Genomic DNA, 22,650 nt, shown 5'->3' on the forward strand with positions numbered 1-22,650 from the left:
GCAACCCCACAGGTTTGGGTAAAGCGATAGAAGAAGAAAATACTCATTTTAAAAATTCACCCGCTTTCTTAGGGGGCTGTCACACAGGCTCGATCGAACGACTGCGATCAACCGACTAAGAAAACAAACCTACAGAGGGCAGTGGCACCAGTCACACAGCATCGATCGTCAGCGATCAACTACGAGCGATGAAGATCGACTGGTTTGTGAAAACAAACGTGTCCGTTTTTCAGTCGCAGTCGTTCGATGATGGCGGACGCAACATAGTCATCTGTTGATGAAATCGAAACATTAATTTGCTTAGTGTATAAAAACAAAGTGGTGTATAATCCTAGACTCCCTGGATATAGTAATAGGGAGACCGTGAATTTTGTATGGCATTCTATAGCGTCGAGAACTGGGACAAAAACTGGTAAGTAATTATTATATTTTTACGATTATCTTATGAATAGTGTTATCTTAGATTATTTATTGATAAAATATATTATACTGAATAGATTGGTAAAAAAAGTTATACTAGGAGAACTAGTAATTATCATTCTTGTAACTTAATTGAAGAAATGTTTGGAAAACATAAGCAGTGCTTTCCTAACCTCCATCTCGTACCGGTACCTAATGAAATGAATAGGCCTACCATTGTTCGCTTTAATGACAAATAAGTGTAGGCCTATGCCATAAGTAGGCCTACTACGTGTATATGTCACAATATTCTGATTCATTGTTTCAGGAAAAAGTTGTGCCAAAACAAGGCAAATTCTGAAGGCTGGATATCGAACTTGGAGAGATAACATCCTCCCTCTCCTCCCAGGTTCTGCTGTACAGAAAACATAAAATGGGTCTACTTCAATGCTCTCAACTTTCTGGAACTCTTCATTGCTGGAAAAAGGTACAATTCTGTAATATTTATTTTTAAAAGTAGGCCTACACTACAGACCAGTGTTATAGTTGTGAAAGAGTGAGGGGAAGATTCAGTCTGTAGGCCATAAGTTCCACCCATCTGTTCATTAATTTATCAGATATAACTGAAAGTAATATAATATAATCCAACCTAACAATCATCTTACTAAAATAATTATTGAAAGTAACAATTTCTTAAGCAAAAGGCTTGTGTCCAGACTAAAATATAGCTCCAATTTAGAAGAATTGCATTAATATGTTGTTCATTTTTTTCAGTTCTGTAACAAACACATCTATGGAAGTGGCACCTGATGTGTGAGAGCCTTTTCACCAAGCTGAAATAGAGGAGGAGGAAGCAGAAATAATTTGTGTTGGAGGGGTCTTACTCCTACAGATCAGAAATTACTGAAGGGACTTCAACTTCCAGTCCAGTGGCTTCTGCTTCCACAAACAGCTCTGCCAGCAGTTAAAAATAAAAGAAACAGAAATATGAAAGTGACAGTGACAGTGATGTGTTAAGTGAATATTTAGGAAAGATACTGAAAACTGAAAAGAAAATGTAATCAGTGTTATTTTTAGTGTCTTTGTGATGACATGGAAAGAATGAGTGTACTAGGTCGAAGGGTTTTCAAAGTTAAAATTCAGGAACTGTTGTATACAGTGTTAGATCAAGAAAGAATCAAATAAAATTTATGTTCTTGAGAAATGTTCTACTTTTTTAATTAAATCAGTTTTTGTTATAGCCTACTTATCTATCAATATTTATTTGAATCCTCAGTGAGTTATGTGTATTAGCCCCTGATGGGAAAGAACCTTAACTCCAATTTTTTTAAATTATTAGCATTATTAGAACATCTTAATTTGTATATTTTATGTGGTAGAACATGTATGGTTTACAAGGAAAGGAGTATTTTGAAATACATGTAGTAGGTCCCTTCTGTGTGTATGTAGTAAGCAGTTGTACAGCACAGGTGGTCTGAAACCAGACCGGCGTATTGATAGTTCTGTCCAAGAGCTGACTTCCTTCTTTTGGTACCTATACTGTTGATCACAACTGCAAACTCATTGCATTAGGTATGTACAGCACAGGTGGTCTGAAACCAGACCAGTGTAAAGACATGAGTAGTTTTGTCCAGGAGCTAACTGTCTTCTTACAGAATACTGTTGAACACAACTGCAAGCTCATTGCATTGGGTTTACTGCATCTATATTCAATGTTGCCTACTATACTGCCATCCTGGAAGAATACACATCCTAAATACCTATTTGAAATTATCTACCTGTTCCAATTTTGTATTCTCAACCTGACATTCAGTTCTACTACTCTTCCCTACTGCCATCACTTTAGAATTGAAACGACTAATTTTCATGTCATATTCATTGCATCCTTTTTGAAGTTGCAAGATATTAGATTGCACAGTTTCAATAGACCAAGTCGTTTGCATAGGACAAAATTCTTACTAGAGTTATACCTGACAGAATCCCTCCCTGCCACCTTATACCTTTGTAACTTAGGTAGCCTTTATCTCCTCATTCCAAGTACTCTCCTGCCATTGGTACCTGTCTGCACCAGCAATCGCTACTTTCATGTCTGTTACCGTACTTATAATTTATTAATAACATATAGGCCTACAGGGGGCATCAAGGTAGACCGATTATTTTATTTCTTGTGCTGTAGATCCATATAAACAATGAAAAACAAAGATGAAAAATTCATTTGTAACTATTTTGACAGGTGTTTCTACCAAAGTTTTGTAGATTTTAATCTACAACATAAAAAAAACTGTATTTTGTGGGATGTGATATTAAGGGGATATGATGGCAGAACATGTACATATTTATAAAAAGCATATCCATATGACAGTTACATGCTTGTAATAAAAGGTTGAGTAGATTAATTACCCTGTAAGTCAATCCAAGATCTTAAAAGACCCATACACCCTACTCTGTCAAACATTAATTTATATAATTGGTATTTACAAACAGTTTTGACAGGCAATGTAAGATATAGCAAAATTAAATCATTTACCACCTGAGCAACAGGCCTAAATAACATTTTACTGTAGATGGCAATAGTATTTAGTTGTTAGAAAGGCACACTCTTCACTTCTAAAAATAGAAGGCAAGGTGCTTGTTATTAGCACCTATAATTTTTTGCAGTGTTTGGTTCTCATTTTGGGTTAAATTGAAGGCAAAGTTTTCATTTTCCTTGAACTGATTCATAAGGAAAGTATTTCAGGATGGATAGATAGGCTTGGTATTGTTCATATCAGTAAAGAAGTTACATATAAACAATACACAGAAAGGCAAAATCAACATTGAGGTAAGAAAGAGAGTCCTACCAGACCTTTGCGGAAAAAGTTGTTACTCTGTACCAAGGAGTTTACCAGTAACTTGGATGGAAGTGCAGGATTTATATTAATTGGTTTATTATTGTCAAGTGAGCAATTAGAGCAGCTTGCCAGTGCGAAGTTTGGGGGGACAGTACTTTATGCTTAGTGATGAGGGTAATAAACAAGACCTTGTGTGTAATTTACATGTAGTTGTGACAAGTATCAGTCTATTACACTGCCAACTTATTAGAACAATATTCCAGAAGCTTTTCCTATAGTTATTAAGCTAGTGTAGAGCACTAGCCTCACCTGAACTCCTCAAGAAATGTACACATATGTGAATACACAGAACCCCAAAGAGAATTTACTTTGGAAGAGATGTCCATAGACAACCTTTCTTCACAGCCATTTGGTAAAATTAGCTGCTTTTGAAGCTGCTGTAGTCTTCAATGATATAAATTAAGACAGGATTGTCATTCTTGCAAAGTTTGGATATGGACCTAGATTCTTTGAACAAAACACAGTAGGCCTACAGAAATTCAGCAACATCTTTGTCATGAAAGCAATATGATACTATTCTGAACATGGCACATTAACAAAGAAGAGGAGAGGCAACAAGAGATTTGCAGAGGATCATGAGGGAGAGAAACAGTGTAAGGAACTCCAATACTTTTATCATTTTCACAATATTCAGAGCATATGTGCATTTTTTTTTCTTTCAAAATTATTTACAGGATTGTAATGAAACTTGACACATTATTTCTACATTAGGTAATGTAAATTTTGACTGGAAGCATTTCTTGATATGTCTATTGTTTTGGTAGGTGGGATCTCACCAAGTGGTATGGAAAAAAAAGATGTTAACCTCCATCTAATAAACACCTCAAAATATCATTTGAAAAGACAGTAATTATGCTCCAAGATCCAGCATCATTAAAACAAATAAGCATAAATGGTATTAGTCTTATATTTGAAGTACAATGAGCCACTGTTGTGAGGCTTTTGTTGGAACTTTGACCCTGTCAAGAATTCTGGCTGTAGTGCTCTATGAATGGCATCACATATAATAGGAACAAATCCACTGATGTATTGTGAGCAATCCTAAATCTGTATGAGTCACCAATGTCCAGAAACCTGTAGGGCTAAATAAATATATTTCCACTGGTCATTGTAGCACCTTCAAATTATGAATTCAAACTGATGTAGGCTACATAACCGTTTTCAGTCCTTTTTTATCAATACTTTGTTAGAATCCTACAGAATGCAAAGAAATGTACCTGCCACTAATCCTTTATTTGATCTTATTTTGCCACGGACATACAGTAGTTGTTTCGGAGGTGAACATCACTTCTGACTTTAAACCTAAAAAAATCGTTGTGAAAATTGAATTTAACGATAGTGTCAGCCTTTCCTCAGAACTTATACTTTTCCTGTGATTTGTTTGCCTGATATTTATTAGTGACTACATTTTTTCCTCTAATTCCTTATACCGTAATTATTGATGAACATTCGGTACTAGTTCCTGAATTTTTCTTCGTCATTCCACAACGAAGGCACACTTTGGTGGAATTCTCCATGGCTCTTTACCTTGTCCACTGCGATCGTCTGGTTCTTTCCTTTCTCCTAATATATTCATAGGTTAGAATCATATTTCCACCCGAATTATCGCTTTCACAACACATTCTTTTTCTCCCGTGAATATGAATACGTCTGTAGCCTGTACGGTACTGGGCGGGAATATCAGCTGTTTCCGTGCAGTCGATCCCTCTCGATCGATGAGCAGTGTGACAAGGTAAATGAATTTAGTCGTTAGTACTCGATGCCAGTTGGTCGCTCTTGATCGTTCGATGCCCTGTGTGACAGCGGGCTTATTCTTTTCACCCCCTTAAGCGGATTTTCCAAAAAGAGTGTGTTCATTTTAAAGGTGATTCCAAGTACCAATTTTAAAGTCTGTAACATCTTCATTTTTTGAGATATATGTATCCTCGTATAAATAATTCAACTCCTTCCTCACTTCTTTTCACCCCCCCCCCCCTAAGTGGATTATCTGAAAAAGAATATTTGTGATCTTTTATTTTTAAAGGGGATTCCGAATATCAATTTTCATGTCCGTAACATGTTAGGTTTTTGTGATTTATTGTAGATAATTTCGCTGCTGTAAAATTCTGGAGCTGACGTTGCCATGGTTACGGCAGTTCATTACTTTATCCGATTCCTAGAGCAGGGGTAGTGTGGTGCCAATATCTCCGTAACGGTTGGTTTTAGGGCCTTAAAACATGGTTTCCGGGCCCGTAGGGCTTACCGAGTTTTGTTCTTTGCATCAAGAGGATTAAATTGAGCTTTGTCTCGTCCTTATACGCAAATTCGATATTTTGCCTATATTAGCCTATTATTTTTATATCTCCCCCTGCCCCCCCCACCTCGAATTGTTTTGAAAATAAAATACAGCCCATGTTACTCATTGGCAATGTAGCTTTCTATAGGTGAAGTAATTTTTAAAATCGGTTCAGTAGTTTTTGAGCCTATTCGTTACAAACAAACAAACAAACAAACAAACAAATATTTCTTTATAATATTAGTATAGATTAAAGTTCAATGAAGCTAAACAAAGCAGATCTACATGAAACATAACGCTGCACTTATCATTTTAATGTGAACTTCAAAGAACATAAGATCTTTTGTTCTCTGTTATTAAAACAACGGATTACAAAATGTTCTTTTAAGTGCGCTAAAGTGATTCATCATCTATTGTCTGAGGACAGATTTATATTGACTGAAACTGCGTTCAACATCAGAAGAGGTAATAAGGGAACTTCATAATGTTTACTGGGTATACGTCCATCGTTAATTCCACATAGCATTGCAGTAACCTTTACCGTTTCATCATATCCAGGGTTCTTTGAAAGTACAATGTCCATCTTTATTTTTGCTACATTTGCAACTGTACCTTTACCACGATCCAGTTATTACATTATTAAAAATTTCGAAACTACAGAAAGTGACAGATGCGAGTTTTGGAGTCCTTTGAGTGCTTTCTTTGATGTATAAAAAAATATGCTGAAGGTAACTTACGTCATTCCTCACACTTGTGTCGCAGACAACCGTTTTCGCATTGTTGATGAATGAGATTTCTCGAGTGACGAAATTATGGAACAGACTCAGTCCATTAATTTAACACCTTTAAGCAGAAATATGGACTACAGTATATTGCTTTTAATGACCAAGGATATGGAACATACGTGCTAAACTACAGTATATTGCTTTTAATGACCAAGGATATGGAACATACGTGCTAAACTCCAAAATACGGAAAATAAACATTGCGGTTTTCAATTCCACGAGTCATGCATGATTCGTATATACGTAGATAACACCGAATTAATTTTAGTTTCCTAAACATATATGTATTTGCATAGAAATTCGTTCCCTGGTTATGTCTAAAATGTACGATAAATTTTGTTTTCAGATTTGACACATTTATCAGTTCGTGTGAGTTATGCATATTTTAAAAACAATTCTATTTATCTGACCTTTTCCCCAGTTATCTCGGGTTGGTGCTGATGTGGATTAAGCCCTGTTTTACGGTAGGATGCTCTTCGTGATGTCGAACCTATGTGGACAGATCCACTCACTATTGCGTGTTTATGTGGTGGCCAGTATCATATGTTGTGTATAGGTGATTTGTATTAAGGCGATCACAAATACCCAGTCCCCGAGCTGGAGGAATTAACCAAATGCGATTAAAATCCCCGGACGGTCAAAAATCGAACTCTGTCCTCTATGAAACCAAGATTAATACGCTGACAATTCAACCAAGGAGGGGGGCTTAAACACCATTTTCCATAATAGATAGTAAAGAAATCAATTAACCGATTTTTAGTAATGGGGGGGGGGGCAGAGGTGGCTGGGTGTCGAGCTAACCACTACTACACCAAGTGCCCAATTTACAGATAGTGGAAGCCTTGACCTTCCACGGGGTGTACGGAGATGACTTTCATTTGCTTCACTTCCTACTAGACTTTCCCCCGAATAGTGCTCGCACATTTATGCTTTTAAATGAAAATTATTCTTAACAGTTCATCGTGATCAATAAAAATAAATTAAAAAAATCATCATTTCGAATTTTCCTGAGAGGAATTGCACTTGTAAAAACCCTTACCCCCCGAAAACCGATTAAAAATAGTTAGTGGGACGTAAAAACAATAACATTATTAAAACCGTTATCTAAGTCAGCCTATTAACAAAAGGTCATTCCCTGACTCAGAAGCACGAAAATCAAGGCTCGAAAAAGGAACGTCTAGCTGGAAGTAAACCCAACAGATGTAATACAGATTTAGAGCCACAGAAATTTGTCCAAAAACGCTACAGATGTTGGACATATTTTCCTAGCATACCCATTTTAGTTATTTTTGTTTTCCCCACCTAAAGGATCATATTTGCAGTAAACAAAATGGATATATGTAGCAAGGTTAGTCAGTGTCAAGTCGTATTTGGGCAACCCAATTCTCACTATCGTATCGTTCTGACTACTGGTTAACTTGTTAATTGTGAATAGTGATGGTTTGATCGTCATGTATGTCTACTATTTAGTCCCGTTTCCTGATACGTGGTCGGCGATGACGTCACATGAAATTATATAGCATGATTTTAAGGCCGGATGCCCTTCCGAACGCCAACCTTAGTCGAGGAGCTATTTTGAAGATGAAATGAATGATCGTGAATGAAACTGGGTGATGAAGTGTAAGGAATCTCTATGAATAGGAACTGTCCCCGCATCTGCCTACAAGTGAAGATGGGAAACCACAGAAAACCACTCAAAGTCACGTTCAAGGGTAATGGTTACAGCGATGTGCAGATTCATAGAGCCCTGTATCCCAGAGGGACGACTAAGCAAAGCTCACAGAAGGAAGAAGTGAAGGGAACTACCTACTTGCCTTATATTCACAACATCACAGATAGAATTGCCAAGGTCCTCCGCAAACACAATATAAAAATCGTGTTCGGCACCGTCACTAAAACTGCTTACAGTCTAGGTAAAACCAAGGACAAATTGTCCCCACTTTTACATCCTGCGGTATACAAAATTCCCTGTACTTGCGGCAAGGTATACATTTGCCAAACATGCCGGTCCATTGGTACTCATATCAAGGAACATAAACGAAATATTCGTCTCAACCAGCTAGACAAATCAGCAATAGCTGAGCACGCTCTATCGTCGGGTCATGATGTGTTCCAAGATGCTCGAGCTCTTACCCACACTAGACACTACAGGTCCAGGATTATACGGCACGCTGTGGAGATACGTAGAAATCCTATCAATTTCAACAGGAACACTGGCTATCAATTAAGTAATACGTGGTTGCCAGCCATTAAGCATTTACGTAGGTAGTTCCCTTCCCTGTCCCTTCACTATTGTTATTTCGTTTCGGTGTTTTCCAAATTCGTATGTTCCTCATCACCAGATGTTCTATTCCAGGCTCGTGTCCGTGTCATACTTTCATAACGTGCGTGCATCAGTTATGTGACTCCCTCTCAGATTGATTCTGATGGTGCCGTCATCTTCCGCTTCGAATGTTAGCTCATTCCACGTTTAATAAAACAGTATTGCTCTTACGGACCTACAAGGAGTGAACACACTCCCTCTGAGACACCCATAATTCCTTGTGATTAAGGGATATTACACTGTAATTTGCGATGTATTATGAAAGATAAAAAGGATGAGGCATTTTTGCCAGTGAGTTATTAAAATAACTACATAATATTTTCTTTTTCATAAATATATTCGAAGGGAGGAAACACAATGGCAAGAACAGTTCTTAGAAAAATCTGAAGATCAGGAATACCGGAGACGTCAAAATTCAGACCTCTACTCACTAACAGAGAGGTGTTCTATGCCAGGAAAACGAGGGTAGTTTTCTATGATCATGTGGTAAGATCTCCCAATAGACTGGCTAACCGCCTATTCACCTTCTGGCAAACAAAAAAAATACATTTTTACAATTTGCTTTACATCGCACCTATGCAGATAGGTCAACGATGAGATAGGGAAGGGCTAGGAATGGGAAGGAAGCTACCGTGGCCTTACGTACAGCCCCAGCATTTGCCTGGTGTGAAAATGTGAAACCATGGAAAACCATCTTCAGGGCTGCCGACAGTTGGGTTCGAATCCACTATCCTCCGAATGCAAGCTGACAGCTATGCGACTCAAACCGCGCAGCCACTCGCTCGACCAAAACAAGGAAGTCCGTACCACAGAGCTAAGGGAGACTGTGAAGGACATTTAAAAAAACCTGGGGCTACCAGACGTACAAAACAGAGAGGCTGTGAGACAGATCCTGAAGATCAGGTTCGGAGTTTTCATTATAATGGAAGACGCTCACTCTCCACCTGCCTTTTTACATCCTCAGAAAGACAGTTTTAGTAGTTTTCCCAACTGAAATGAACATCGGTTATTACAATGACGTCAGAAGGACTGGCGCGATTAAAAACAATGCTTTCATATGAAGTACTCGATCAAATGAAAACATCATTTTCTCACTTTTAACGAACAGTACTACGCTGCCGATCTAACAGTCTAAAGTTCCAGAACTGGAATGATCAAGCCTCAGACAGCCGTGATCCGTGAACACTCTTCATCTTTTTTCGGCGGGGGGGGGGGTTGAATAGTGGAGAGTCCCAGGGCAAATCTATGCCCTTTTACTAATCTGTTTCCTAGGAGTACCGATGAGTCAGAAAATCTCAATTCACTGGCGGCGGAAAAATCTATATGACTTGGAGGCCAATTTTTCCTCCAAGCCAGAGGAGAAAGCCCCTCGTCACTGTTAATTTGGAATAAAATGAATGTAGAATTTTAATAAAAGTTAAGAGGAAGAAGCTCTTTTCAGGGTTGAATTTTGAGTTATATAGTGAATTGTGGTGCTATAATTTGGAATAGGCCTAAATTGTAATTCTAGATAGGTCATACTACTACTACTACTACTACTACTACTACTAAGTGAGCCTCTGCCTTAAGTGTACACACTGCTCATTTAAAACAGTTCGTCAGAGTAGGGATCGAATAGCTGGAATACTGTGAAGAACCAGTGTGTTGCGTATCAGCAGTATCCGAAAATGTATCAACCAGAGAAATCGCATGCTAAAGAAGAAAGTTTTCTAGCTCCCCAGCTATTTCCCGCCATTATTCAGTCAGGCTGTTATAGTCGGTACGCAGCAGTTATCTCATCTATCAGAGTTGAGTGGCAGAATAAGAGACAAAGGAAATCACAAAACAATGGTCAATATAATGCTATTGTTGATCAATGTTATGGGTTTTCGATATTCTAGGCCTTCACATTTAGTTTTCTTCCGAATCTGTAATATCACTCTTACCATATTCGGTACGGTAAAACTGAATAAAACATAAATGAGCGGAAACTGTATTCTCTATAACTTTTGTTATGTAGCACTTTTCGACAGGCCTAATAACAGGTATTTAAAAAATAATTTTAGGTGCCTTCCCCTAAAACTACAATGTCATCCAGGGTGAATACAATTGTTTATAGCTTAGACTATAGTTTCTTATTCCCCGACTCTATACACCTTTCAATGGTCTCTAGGTCGAGCATGAAGGGGCCATTGAAAGTTATAATAAGAATAGATCAACATAAATTGTGCAGAAGTACACGTCCAGTTCGGTCCGTAAACCGAGATAACTCGCTCATTTAAGAGGAAATTTGATGGAAATAAGATGAGGAGAAATTCATAAGCTCAGAACCCCGTGGTATTCGGATAACTGAGTTAAGAAAGCATGAATTGAGATACGAATAGAGACAAGCAAAATGAAGATCACATCAACAGCTGAGAAGTCAAATCTTGTATATAACATTCAGGTCCAGGAACGTCACGCGCCGGAGGCCATGGAACGGTTTTGAATAGTGCAAGTTTAATTATCAAGAAGGCGTATGTGGAGTAATGGATTGTATGCATTAAGAAGATGAATGAATAGCAGAATGTGTTCCTTAGCGTATTTTCTTGAAATGATGTGAGTGACCGTGTTAGATAAAATGTTCCTCAAATGTTAAAAACAGATGGAAGGGAGATTACAGTACCGGTATGGTAATTTTGGTAGGAATCATGAAATGCGAACTGATGTACGGTATTATTGTAATATTATAAAAATAAGATTTTGTTTTTATGACAATGAATGAAAAAAACATCGAAGACGGTTGACTAAACGAGCTCGATAACATACTGTATAACAGTAATACGCGAAATGAGGCGAGTGTCGTAAACAAAATTGAGATACTTAAAAATCTTATTGCACTGTATTAATAATCATTTGTACAAGTTTCAGATTGGAAGGATGACGGACCTGGTTTATCATTATAATGAATCCAAACAAGACAGGGATGTGGGCCTAAATCAAGACTAGTGTCTTGATGGGTCCGAATTCATATGGAATTACCTGAAATGATATATAGAAATGAACCATAGCTACAGCAACCAAGAAGATGGGATGAAACACCAGAGTCGTCAACGATAAGTACCCAGGCATTGTCTTTCCTTTATTCTATCTGTAGAGAGCTTACTGTATAGTAGTATTAGATTTTTATCACGTTAACAATGTGACTTTAATGGCATACAACTTGAGTAATCTAATGTGATCGTCATTGTGTATCTGTCAGAGTGTGGTAACCCGATCATTGGTAAGAGTAGCAATTCAGATTGCCGTGAATGTTCAGGTGATAAAGGCATACAAGTATGGTAATATTTTTGTGGAATTTCCTGATACTGTCTGAATGTTTGCAAGAGTCTGTTCGTAAATAAGGTAATACTGAGTGCTGCGTTTGCAATTCTAGTGAGTGATTATACGTAGTTAATACGTCAGTGTCGAGATCTTCTATAGGATGATTTGTGTGGCGTAATAACTTAGTGAAGTGCGATTATGCTGTCAATTATGAGATGATTTTATACGCGAGTAGTTGAGGTTCTTCGGATACATGCGCTTGTGTATTTAGAATGATAGTGTAGGCATGGTGCACATTTTGAGGTAAGGTATGGTATGATAGGGTCGTCGAGAATATTATGGTGATGTAATGCGATTATTATGATAATGCGGTTTGCTGAGATTGATACTACGGCAATGTAGTAAGTCTTAGAGAATGTCAATGAACCTAGATTGATGATGGTTTAAATAAGATGTTCATCATGCAATGTTTAAAAGATTTTCGGATAGGCAAGCGATATGATGTGCTGATAGTATTTCAAAAGATATCCCAGAGTTTATAAATGTCGAGCGTGTGAAAATCATCGAAATATGAATTTATGGTACGGCAAGAAGTTAAGATAAATGTATTAATGGATGAATTATTGAGAGTATCTTCGATAAATGACACGTATAAATAATGAGATGCGTTGTTTAAGAGGTTAATGTCACCTGTTGCAGTACGTTAGCATTCAGAGTAGTTGCTTGTAGTAGTTGATTTCTTAGGCAGTAGTATTATTTACAGGAAATCTTTGGAGGAGAGCAGACGCAGCGAGAACATCCCAGTATTACCGTATGTCAGTAGTTAGACGTTGTTTATTTTAGGTACGGCGAAGCTGAAGGTTCCAGATATGTGCTGTTATCACCATGATCGATTTATTTATTGAATTTGTTTGGCCACTTTGGCTGATTAGCAGATGATTACATTATCATGCAATGTTAGGAAGACTGGATCGTTGGGATATTCCAGTTGTATGTTAGGTAGATAGATAGTTGAACGATCAAAACAAATAGAATATGGGACGACAAACTTTGGGCCAATATGTGACAGATGAATGAACAAAGTGAATGTTTACAAAATTAATTATTTTATGATTAGGGGATTTTCAAAGAACTGTTAAATAACTCATTATTTCGTGGTCAAGATTTCAGAAATGTTGTGATGACATTATTTATGTAATTTTAAGAAATTTACGTCAGATAAATGTTCATAATATGTTAATGGAAACCAACAAAGTTTAATCAATATATTTTTATTCTCCATCATGTTGTCTACTTGAATGATTATTATTATTTTCTTTTACATGAATGGCTAATTAAAGTGGAATATCCTTCCAAAATTATATTGCGATCTTCTCATTCCATAAAATTATGATTTAATAGCCTTGTGTAGTTAGGTAGGACGTAGAATTTACTCTGTGTACACGAGCCTGGCGTTGAAAAAGGGATATAACCGGTACTCGCCGAATGACCATGCCCGAGAGTGGAATCTCTTGCAATCCGTTGACACTAGCCGAGGTTTAATTGAAAACAAAACATATTACTTCGAACCACCCACATCCACGAACGGTTATAATACCGAGTTTCATTAAATTCCGCACACCCATTTTCTCGTGGCTCAGAGTTGATATGGACTTAGCAACAAAAAAACAAATTCATGAATATCTGTGTTCTCATAGCCGGTGCGGTACAATGTATACGACATAAATGATCGGGAATTTAATTATATATAACTTTACTTATGTAGTATTTATCGACAGGACCACTAACAATATAAATATTTGAAATTAAATTTTAGGCATTCCCCTAAACTACCATTTCACTCAGCGCGAATAAAATGATTTATAGCCTAGATTGCAGTGGCTCATCCCCCGACTTTATATACCGATTTTCATTAAATTCTCTTCAGCTGTTTCCTCGTGATGCGTGTACATACATACATACATACATACAGACAGACAGACAGACAGACAGACAGACAGAAATTACAGAAAAGTAAAAAGTGAATTTCCTTGTTACTATGGACATGGCTTATACAGAAATAGCATTCTTTTCAAAGTATGAGCAATGTACAGACAAAACTCTTATTTTATATACAGTCGACTCTCGATAATGGGACATTCGTTAATTTGAATATTTCGATAATTTGAAGTTTTTTCCTTGTCCCTTGAAAAATACTGGATAAATTGAAAAAAAATCAATGTTATTTGGTCCCCTCGGTAATTTGAAGTTGTAGGAATGGCATCTTGCTCGCCGAGATTCTACAATTTGAAGTCGGTGATTACAGTATGTATTGTTATCGTGCACAGATCTGGCGTTTGTTTACATCAATAATGAGATGTATGAGTGAGTTTGCAGTCTTGAGTCTTCTTTCAAACGTTAGTGTGTTACAGTATGTTAACGTTTGATTTGTGTAATTTTTAAGTATCAAAATGAGTTCAAGAAAGAACAAGTGTTTTTCCATAAGTGAAAAAAAAAAGCCTGATTCAAGCTGTGGAGGATAGACAATTAAAAAAACATGTCGCCAAACAGTTCGTTATTTTACCATCGACATTGTCGATGATTTTGAAAAATAAAGATCGCGTCACCGAAAGTGTCTTAAGTGCGAGTAGAAGAAGGTCACGTCAGGGTGAATTTCCCAGTCTTGAAGAGTGCTTGCTTAAGTGGATTCGTCAGTGTAGAGGACAAAACGTTCCCCTGGGCGGTTTCATGTTGAAGGAAAAAGCCAAGTCTTTTGCGCAGTCTCTCGGGATTAAAGGATTTGCAGCAAGTGAGGGGTGTATTTCAAATTTCGAAAACCGACAAATCATCACATTTAAAAAGATCTGCGAAGAGAGCGCCAGCGTGGATAATTCCATTTGTTCCAAATGGATTGACGAACTAAATGAACTTTTGAATGGCTACGACCCAAGTAACATATTCAACACAGACGAAACCGGGCTTTTTTATAAATGTCTTCCTGATCGCACCCTGCCGTTCAAAGACGAGAAGTGTCGTGGAGGGAAACTGAGCAAGAAAAGAATAACTGTCCTTCTAGCATGTAACATGGACGGATCTCAAAAGTTTAAACCACTCATTATACGGAAATCTGCGAAACCACGCTGCTTCAAAGGAATAAAATCGCTGCCCACAGCTTATCGGACAAATAAAAAAGCATGGATGACGACACAGTTGTTTAATGAATGGCTGACCTCGGTTAACAGGAAAAACTCAAAATCTTACTGTTTTTGGACTACTGCACCGTGCATAATAACCCTCCACCATTAGACCACGTAAACATTTTTTTTTTTCCACCTAACACATCAAGATTGCAACCATTAGACTAAGGCATTATTCAAAATTTAAAAACTCTCTACCGCAGAGAAATTGTTTCTCTTGTGCTGGATAACATCGAAAAAGGTGAGAAGGCGAACATAACAGTTTTGACCGCTATAATCATGACTGATAAGGTTTGAAAAAATGTCAACCCTACCACCATTTATAACTGCTTCAAAAGGTGCGGGTTTAAGCAAACCGAAAACGTAGAACAGTCATCAGAGCCGCCAAAATTTACGAATTTTGACTCAGGATGGGGACTTCTACCTAACTGTGGAGAGTTAACGTTTGAGGATTACGTTCAAGTTGACGATGACATCGGTGTTCACGGTGCCCTAACCGATGCTGAACTGTTGGATTTAGCCTCTCTGGATGAGGACGAGGAAGAAAACGAAGAATAACAACCGCCAATTCCAGTCATATTGAGCGAGGCAAGGACATCTCTTACTACCCTACGCTCCTACGCCCTCAGAACGGACACAAGCTCTCGCCACTATCGAAAATTCATTGGACAATGATAGATGGCTCACTCAAAAGAAAATTACGGACTTTTTTTCAAAATGAACATTCAAACGATCATTTCTCTGTCACTACAGTCACTACTGATCTGCATTTAGGGCAGTCGTCCAGGTGGCAGATTCCCTATCTGTTGTTTTCCTAGCCTTTTCGTAAATGATTGCAAAGAAATTGTAAATTTATTGAACATCTCCCTTGATAAGTTATTCCAATCCCTAACTCCCCTTCCTATAAACGAATATTTGCCCCAATTTGTCCTCTTGAATTCCAATTTTATCTTCATATTGTGATCTTTCCTACTTTTAAAGACACCACTCAAACTTATTCGTCTACTGATGTCCCCTCACGCCATCTCTCCACTGACAGCTCGGAACATACCACTTAGTCGAGCAGCTCGTCTCCTTTCTCCCAAGTCTTCCCAGCCCAAACTTTGCAACATTATTGTAACGCTACTCTTTTGTCGGAAATCGCCCAGAACAAATCGAGGTGCTTTTCTTTGGATTCTTTCCAGTTCCTGAATCAAGTAATTCTGGTGAGGGTCCCATACACTGGAACCATACTCTAGTTGGGGTCTCACCAGAGACAAATATGCTCTCTCCTTTACATCCTTACTACAACCTCTAAATACCCTCATAACCATGTGCAGAGATCTGTACCCTTTATTTACAATCATATTTATGTGATTACCCCAATGAAGATCTTTCCTTATATTAATACCTAGGTATTTACAAATGATCCCCAAAGGGATCTTTGAACATTCAAATGAACATTTCTGTAAGAACCTTTCATAACTGTACAAATGTGAAAGAAATGAGTAAGTATACGTGAAACTCTTGTTTATTTGAATTTTTCCCTCCCTGCCTCTTGGTTACTTGAACTCCTGTTATTTTGAACTCTCGGTAAATTGAACTTTTTCTCTGGTCCCTTGAATTTCAAATTATCGAGAGTCGACTATATATAGATTTATTTCAGGATGACCCAATAAATGCACACACACACACACACACACACACACACACATATGTCCCGGCTCGTTGGGATTACCTGATAGGGCTATAATTCTATTCACAGTCTCGCCTTATTTTCACTTCTCCGAGTCCAGTCACTGCGTATAGACAGCAAGGTTTGAAGACAGAGCTATGGGCCACACAATACACGATGACTGTTCCTTGGTTCGACTCCAGTAATTTACAGTCACATGCAGTGAACAACTAAACAGCAACAGTTAAACGCTAAATAGCTGCTCCAGTCGCTGACACACACAGTACTCCGTCCCGTGCCCGATGATACCCTGATTCCAGTGAGACAATGGGTGGTGTGAATAAAAATGAGTCTAAGCGAGTGAGCGTGTGCTCGCTGAGAGTCCGAGTGTCAGAGTGTCTCCCTGCCGATGAGCTTCCACTCCGCATTTGCGGCTAATAAAAATGTAGAGTGGAAGCACAACGTGAACTCGAGTGTCTAGAGCAGCCACTCAGTGTCATTGATCAAGTTCGTGCACGTGCCATCTAGGCTATATAACACTCGATGACTTACGAATATTTCAATGCTCAACATGGCAAAAGACAATGTACTGTATAATTCCAGTTCGCTTTTATATCCATTTTAAAGGAACATAAAATCATGTTTTCTAAGTCATAGTTACCGGATAAGGAACACAAGAAAACAAGTGCAATAAATGCAGTTCAGAGTGAAATAATTGCTAAATTTAACTCAAATATTTCCTTCCAACAACTTTAGGTAAACAATTACAAAACATGAAAACAAGACTGAAATGTAAAGTAGATTTCAAGCGTACTGGAAACAAACCCATATCGCTAAAATAATGGGAGAAGCGGCTGATGAATCTGATGCAGAGGGAGAATAACCCTGCCATCGGCCAAATGAAAGGTAGGAATACACTGAAAATGACGACGTTAATAAATTGAGGAAAATGATATAACGTAAGTAAAAAAAAGCATTATGATGAAAATAATATATTGAATGTATTCGTTTTTACAATTGGCTTAAAGTCGCACAGACACTGATAGGTCTTACGGCGACGATGGGATAGGAAAGGCCTAGGAGTGGGAAGGAGACGCCCGTGGCCTTAAGGTAAAGCCCCAGCATTTGCCTGGTGTGAACTATGGATAACCATCTTCAGGGCTGCCGACAGTGGGGCTCGAACCCACTATCTCCCGGATGCAGAATGTATTTTTTAAGGAGCCAGGTCTGCAGGAGTTGTCATCCCGTCGACTTCGAACAGAGGCGTCATAACTCTGCAAACATCGGAGTTCCTCCAAATTCGGGAGTCATGGACAGAGTCAGGCCATGCTACATCTACAATGGTCGAACTCTTCCTTTCCATTGCAAGCGGCCTGTACATTAATGCTAGGGCCGCTTTTCCTGTAAATGTACTCAATCCCATGAATACGTGTTTTTTTTTAAATTGGTACATGAGTACAGTCTACAGCTCCGACAGCATTAAGGAAGCTAAAACGTTCTTGCCACTTCCTGTGCTTCCTGCATCTGAGCAATATTTGTTGGAATGCAATCTAATAATCTGCTTTCATTTCCGTTCATGTCAAAACCTGCGAAAAAGTTTTTTGACACAGTGCTCCGAGATGTCTTCGCCAACTCCACTCTGAAACCCAGGGTCGCCAAAATAACGCAAGAAGATTCTTATTTTTTCTTCGTTTGTTAGAGCACCACATCTTGTTTCTTCGGAGTGTCCAATGAAATGCTGCACCAACCATTCAGCATGCTCCTTACTGGAACTATATAACCCTTTGTAATCAAGTTGAGATGATTCTCTGCGAAGTTTATAACATTTTCTTTTCCGATTAACCACCATCATAAACTTTGCCATGCTAATGAACTTTTCACTATCATTTGGAGTCACCTACTGAATTAGCCCAAGGAAAGATGAGCAAGCGCTTACTGTAAGGCCGCGTTCACACTAAGGCGATATAAGTGATATACCGTAAGCGATATACGATACGCGACACGCACAGACAGATACTTGAAATCTAAAGGGAGGCGATAAAAAAGGTTCACAGCTGCGCGATTGCACAACATATCGCAAGTGGCATATCTCTCGAAGTGCAGCTTGCTAGTCTCTTCAGCGATTAGATTAGTATCGTACGATATTTCGAGCTGTGAACATGACGGGAAGATTTTGTAATACCTTTCATTAATTTAGTGGAACTGATTGGTACAATCTGTAAAAAAAAATATGTAAAATATCAAAACCGCTAAATTTTATTGATGCGGCTTTTTATATTCATATCTACTTACCTTATAGTAATCAGTTTTTTTATCTGAAGAAATGGCCTTCCTGAAGAAACAACAGCCGAGCTATGGTGCAAGTTGGTAAGATTGTAGGGATGTACCCAGTATTTCCGTTTTTTTCTTATCCTACTCCTGAACCAATAAGCCACTAGAACGTCTTCCTCACTTGAACTCATATTTGTAACTGTTGTAGTGAGAATTGTGTTCCCACCAAATTTTTATCGCCCAGATCGCGCCGATTTATCGCCCAGTGTCATGAACCTTCTTAGCAATATATTCCTTACTGTATATTACTTATCTTATATCGCCTTAGTGTGAACGGCGCCTAATGAGTGCCTGTTTTATTTTTATTCACCAGAAATCTGGAGCGCCGACTCTGCTAATCGAGCGACTAGAGTGTGTGCTCAAGGTCGCAGGTCTGCTGTGAGTGACCGCTACCGACTAGCGGTTTTTATTCACGACATTGTGAGTGCCTGCTTTAAATTCGCGAGTAAAGAGTACGTGCTCATTTTATGCACACCATCCAATGACGACAGCTCACAGCCGTCTTCAGTCAAGCTACTCACTCGACACTCCCACGCAGCAACCACTCTTCGTTCAGGTTCCGGCGAGACACTAGCGACAGCCCGCACCGCTGTCGCCCTCAGCCCAGTCACCAAACCCCAACACACCGAGTCCAAATCCGAATCCACCACGGAGTGCCACACTGACCCCACCACGGAGTTTAACAATGCCTCCACCACGGAGTCCAACAGTGACCGACTGTCCGCTGCCAGCCTCCTTTTTATAGCTCGGATGAAATAAAATGTAATGGCGTATGGCTTTTAGTGCCGGGAGTGTCCGAAGACAAGTTCGGCTCGCCAGGTGCAGGTCGTTCTATTCGACACCCGTAGGTGACCTGCGCGTCGTGATGAGGATGAAATGATGATGAAGACAGCACATACCCCCAGCCCCCGTGCCATTGGAATTAACCAATTAAGGTTAAAATCCCCGACCCAGCCGGGAATCGAACCCGGGACCCTCTGAACCGAAGGCCAGTACGCTGACCGTTCAGCCAACGAGTCGGACGCTCGGATGAAGTGGTACCGGAATATTCGCGATGTGGCTAGAGACGGAGCATTCTCGTTGAATCTCCCAGGAACTCACGGGAAACCAGACGAAGAGAACAATACACAGAAAAGCCCTCCAGGCCGACTGGCAGCATCTCGATCGTGTGACTCACTCCCAGGAAGTACCGAAAGAGGCTACCACACGATTAGCAAGTAACAGTATCGTTACCTCAATTTTTAATAAAATCTTTGTATCGGACTGCACGCACGTTTTACAGTGTGCACTGCCCACCAGACCGCTATCAATTTACTTTTCCACTGAACCCGCTGAGTTGTAAAAGGTACTGCTCTAAAACTATTTCAAACTTTTCCTTCTGTAAAATCTATTCGAAAGAAAATATTTGTTACTAGAGTTTTTGTTGTCTGAAGACACTCCCTCCCCCTCCCCCGTCAAGAAACTAACCCCCTCCGAAAAAGAATCCTGGGAACGATCTTGCCATAGTACACCCCATTTCTCTCTTTTTTTTCACCGCACTACTATCTACAACCACTCTTTCGTAATCTTTGTTGCTAGGTCATTGAATTGCCTCCCTCCCAACATTAGAAACGTGACTTTCCTTAGGTGGACTGCCAAGGGTACTTGCTTGATAAATAGAACTGCCCTGTGAAACGACCGAGGTATGAATGTGTGCGTGAATGGTCAATCAGTGTTGTCCTCAAATTATAATTAGTTTCAGACATATTATACCGTAATTATAAAATATTATTGTATTTAGATTAAAGTTATGTATTAAGGTTATTATTATTATTATTATTTTCATTCTTAATCTGCTTACCCTCCAGGGTTGGCTTTTCCCCCGGACCCAGCGAGGGATCCTACCTCTACCGCCTCAAGGGTAGTGTCCTGAAGCGTGAGACATTGGGTCTGGGGATACAACTGGGGAGAATGACCAGTACCTCGCCCAGGCGGCCTCACCTGCTATGCTGAATAGGGGCCTGAGAGGGGAATGGGAAGTTTGGAAGGGATAGACAAGGAAGAGGGAAGGAAGCGGCCATGGCCTTAGGTTAGGTACCATGCCGGCATTTGCCTGGAGGAGAAGTGGGAAACCACGGAAAACCATTTTCAGGATGGCTGAGGTGGGAATCGAACCCACCTCTACTCAGTTGACCTCCCGAGGCTGAGTGGACCCCGTTCCAGCCCTCATACCACTTTTCAAATTTCGTGGTAGAGCCGGTAATCGAACCCGGGCCTCCGGGGGTGGCAGCTAATCACGCTAACCACTACACCACAGAGGCGGACATTATTATTATTATTATTATTATTATTATTATTATTATTATTATTAGGAATGTGCGCGTGTTGTGGGTATTTTTTATGATACAGACAGCTATGTGAACTGTAGGGAACCAAGTATCTAGCCCTAGGATAGACAAAATGAAATCTGTCTGGAAACGAATAAGAGTAAAATCTTGTTTACAAAGTAACACCGACACTGGTAGGTCTTAAAGGTCTAGGATTGGGAAGTGACCGTAGCCTTAAGATACAACTCCAGCATTCGCCTGGTATGAAAATGGGATACCACGGAAAATCACCTTCAGGGTTACCGACAGTGGGGTTCGAACTCACGATCTCCCGAATGCAAGCTGATAGCTACGTGACCAAAACTGCACAGCCACTTGCTCGGTAGGCTCAGTTTCGAATCATTTAAGGATAAAAGGTATAGAACTAAACGAGGCCACAGAGCTAAGGGGATTGTGGCGCCATATAGTAAATTCACAGAGGCTTGTAGACTGAACGCTGAAAGGCATTACGGTATTATTATCATCATTATCGCCAGGTTTAAAAAAAGTGTAAGAAAGGGCGCAGCGCCCTAACTTCGCCACCAATAGAGACGCTATCTATCTATTTATCTACCTACCTACCTATGCTCTAACCGATTTTTTGAGATGCAAGCCGTGCCTAGTATCATATACAGGATGAACCGAAATTCGCGCACGGGGGCGTCGCAACGCGACTCCTCACATGCCAGCAATAAAAATATGTCTCACCAAAGTTCGTCCTGCGAGTATATCCGGCAGAAAAAGGACGTTGAAGAGTGGCAATCTGGCAACACTGTAACCATATGTAGGGTAACTACCTCTGTCAGCACGTATTACTCATGTTGTACAGTTGGTGCAGTGGATAGAGTTTTGGGGTAGCATGCAGGAGGTCGGGGGGTCGATCCTGGGTTGAGGCGTATGTTTTTTATTTCGTAAATGTAGTCCAGGTGGTATGGTATCTGGCATCTTAATCGTCAACAGCGAATAAATTCACGCCCACGACGTGCAAAGAGCATCTTTCAAAGCTGACCAATGAAAACGATTGTTTGTCCATTTCTAGGATCGTAGTATGTAAGTGCAAATGGTTTCTAGAGGACCCGCTGCAATCGCTGTCTCCTGCATGCTAACCCAAAGCTCTATCCACTGTACCAACTGTACAGCACGATTAATATGTGCTCACAGAGATGGTTACCCTACATGTGGTTACAGT

At 39.4% G+C, this 22,650-nt stretch overlaps 1 protein-coding gene and 1 long non-coding RNA gene across 4 annotated transcripts in view; one reads left to right on the top strand and one right to left on the bottom strand.

Annotated features, from left to right (window-relative positions):
* LOC136858128 (beta-1,4-N-acetylgalactosaminyltransferase bre-4) overlaps positions 1 to 22,650 on the bottom strand; it is a 508,156-nt gene that overhangs the window by 268,074 nt on the left and 217,432 nt on the right. The window lies entirely within an intron of this gene.
* Positions 78 to 1,383, top strand: LOC137501509 (uncharacterized). Its single transcript, XR_011018585.1, has 3 exons — positions 78 to 412; positions 728 to 886; positions 1,174 to 1,383. It is a non-coding gene; the product is annotated as an uncharacterized lncRNA (long non-coding RNA).

The sequence above is a fragment of the Anabrus simplex genome, chromosome 1 (genome assembly GCF_040414725.1).
Source record: "Anabrus simplex isolate iqAnaSimp1 chromosome 1, ASM4041472v1, whole genome shotgun sequence".
Lineage (NCBI taxonomy): Eukaryota > Metazoa > Arthropoda > Insecta > Orthoptera > Tettigoniidae > Anabrus > Anabrus simplex.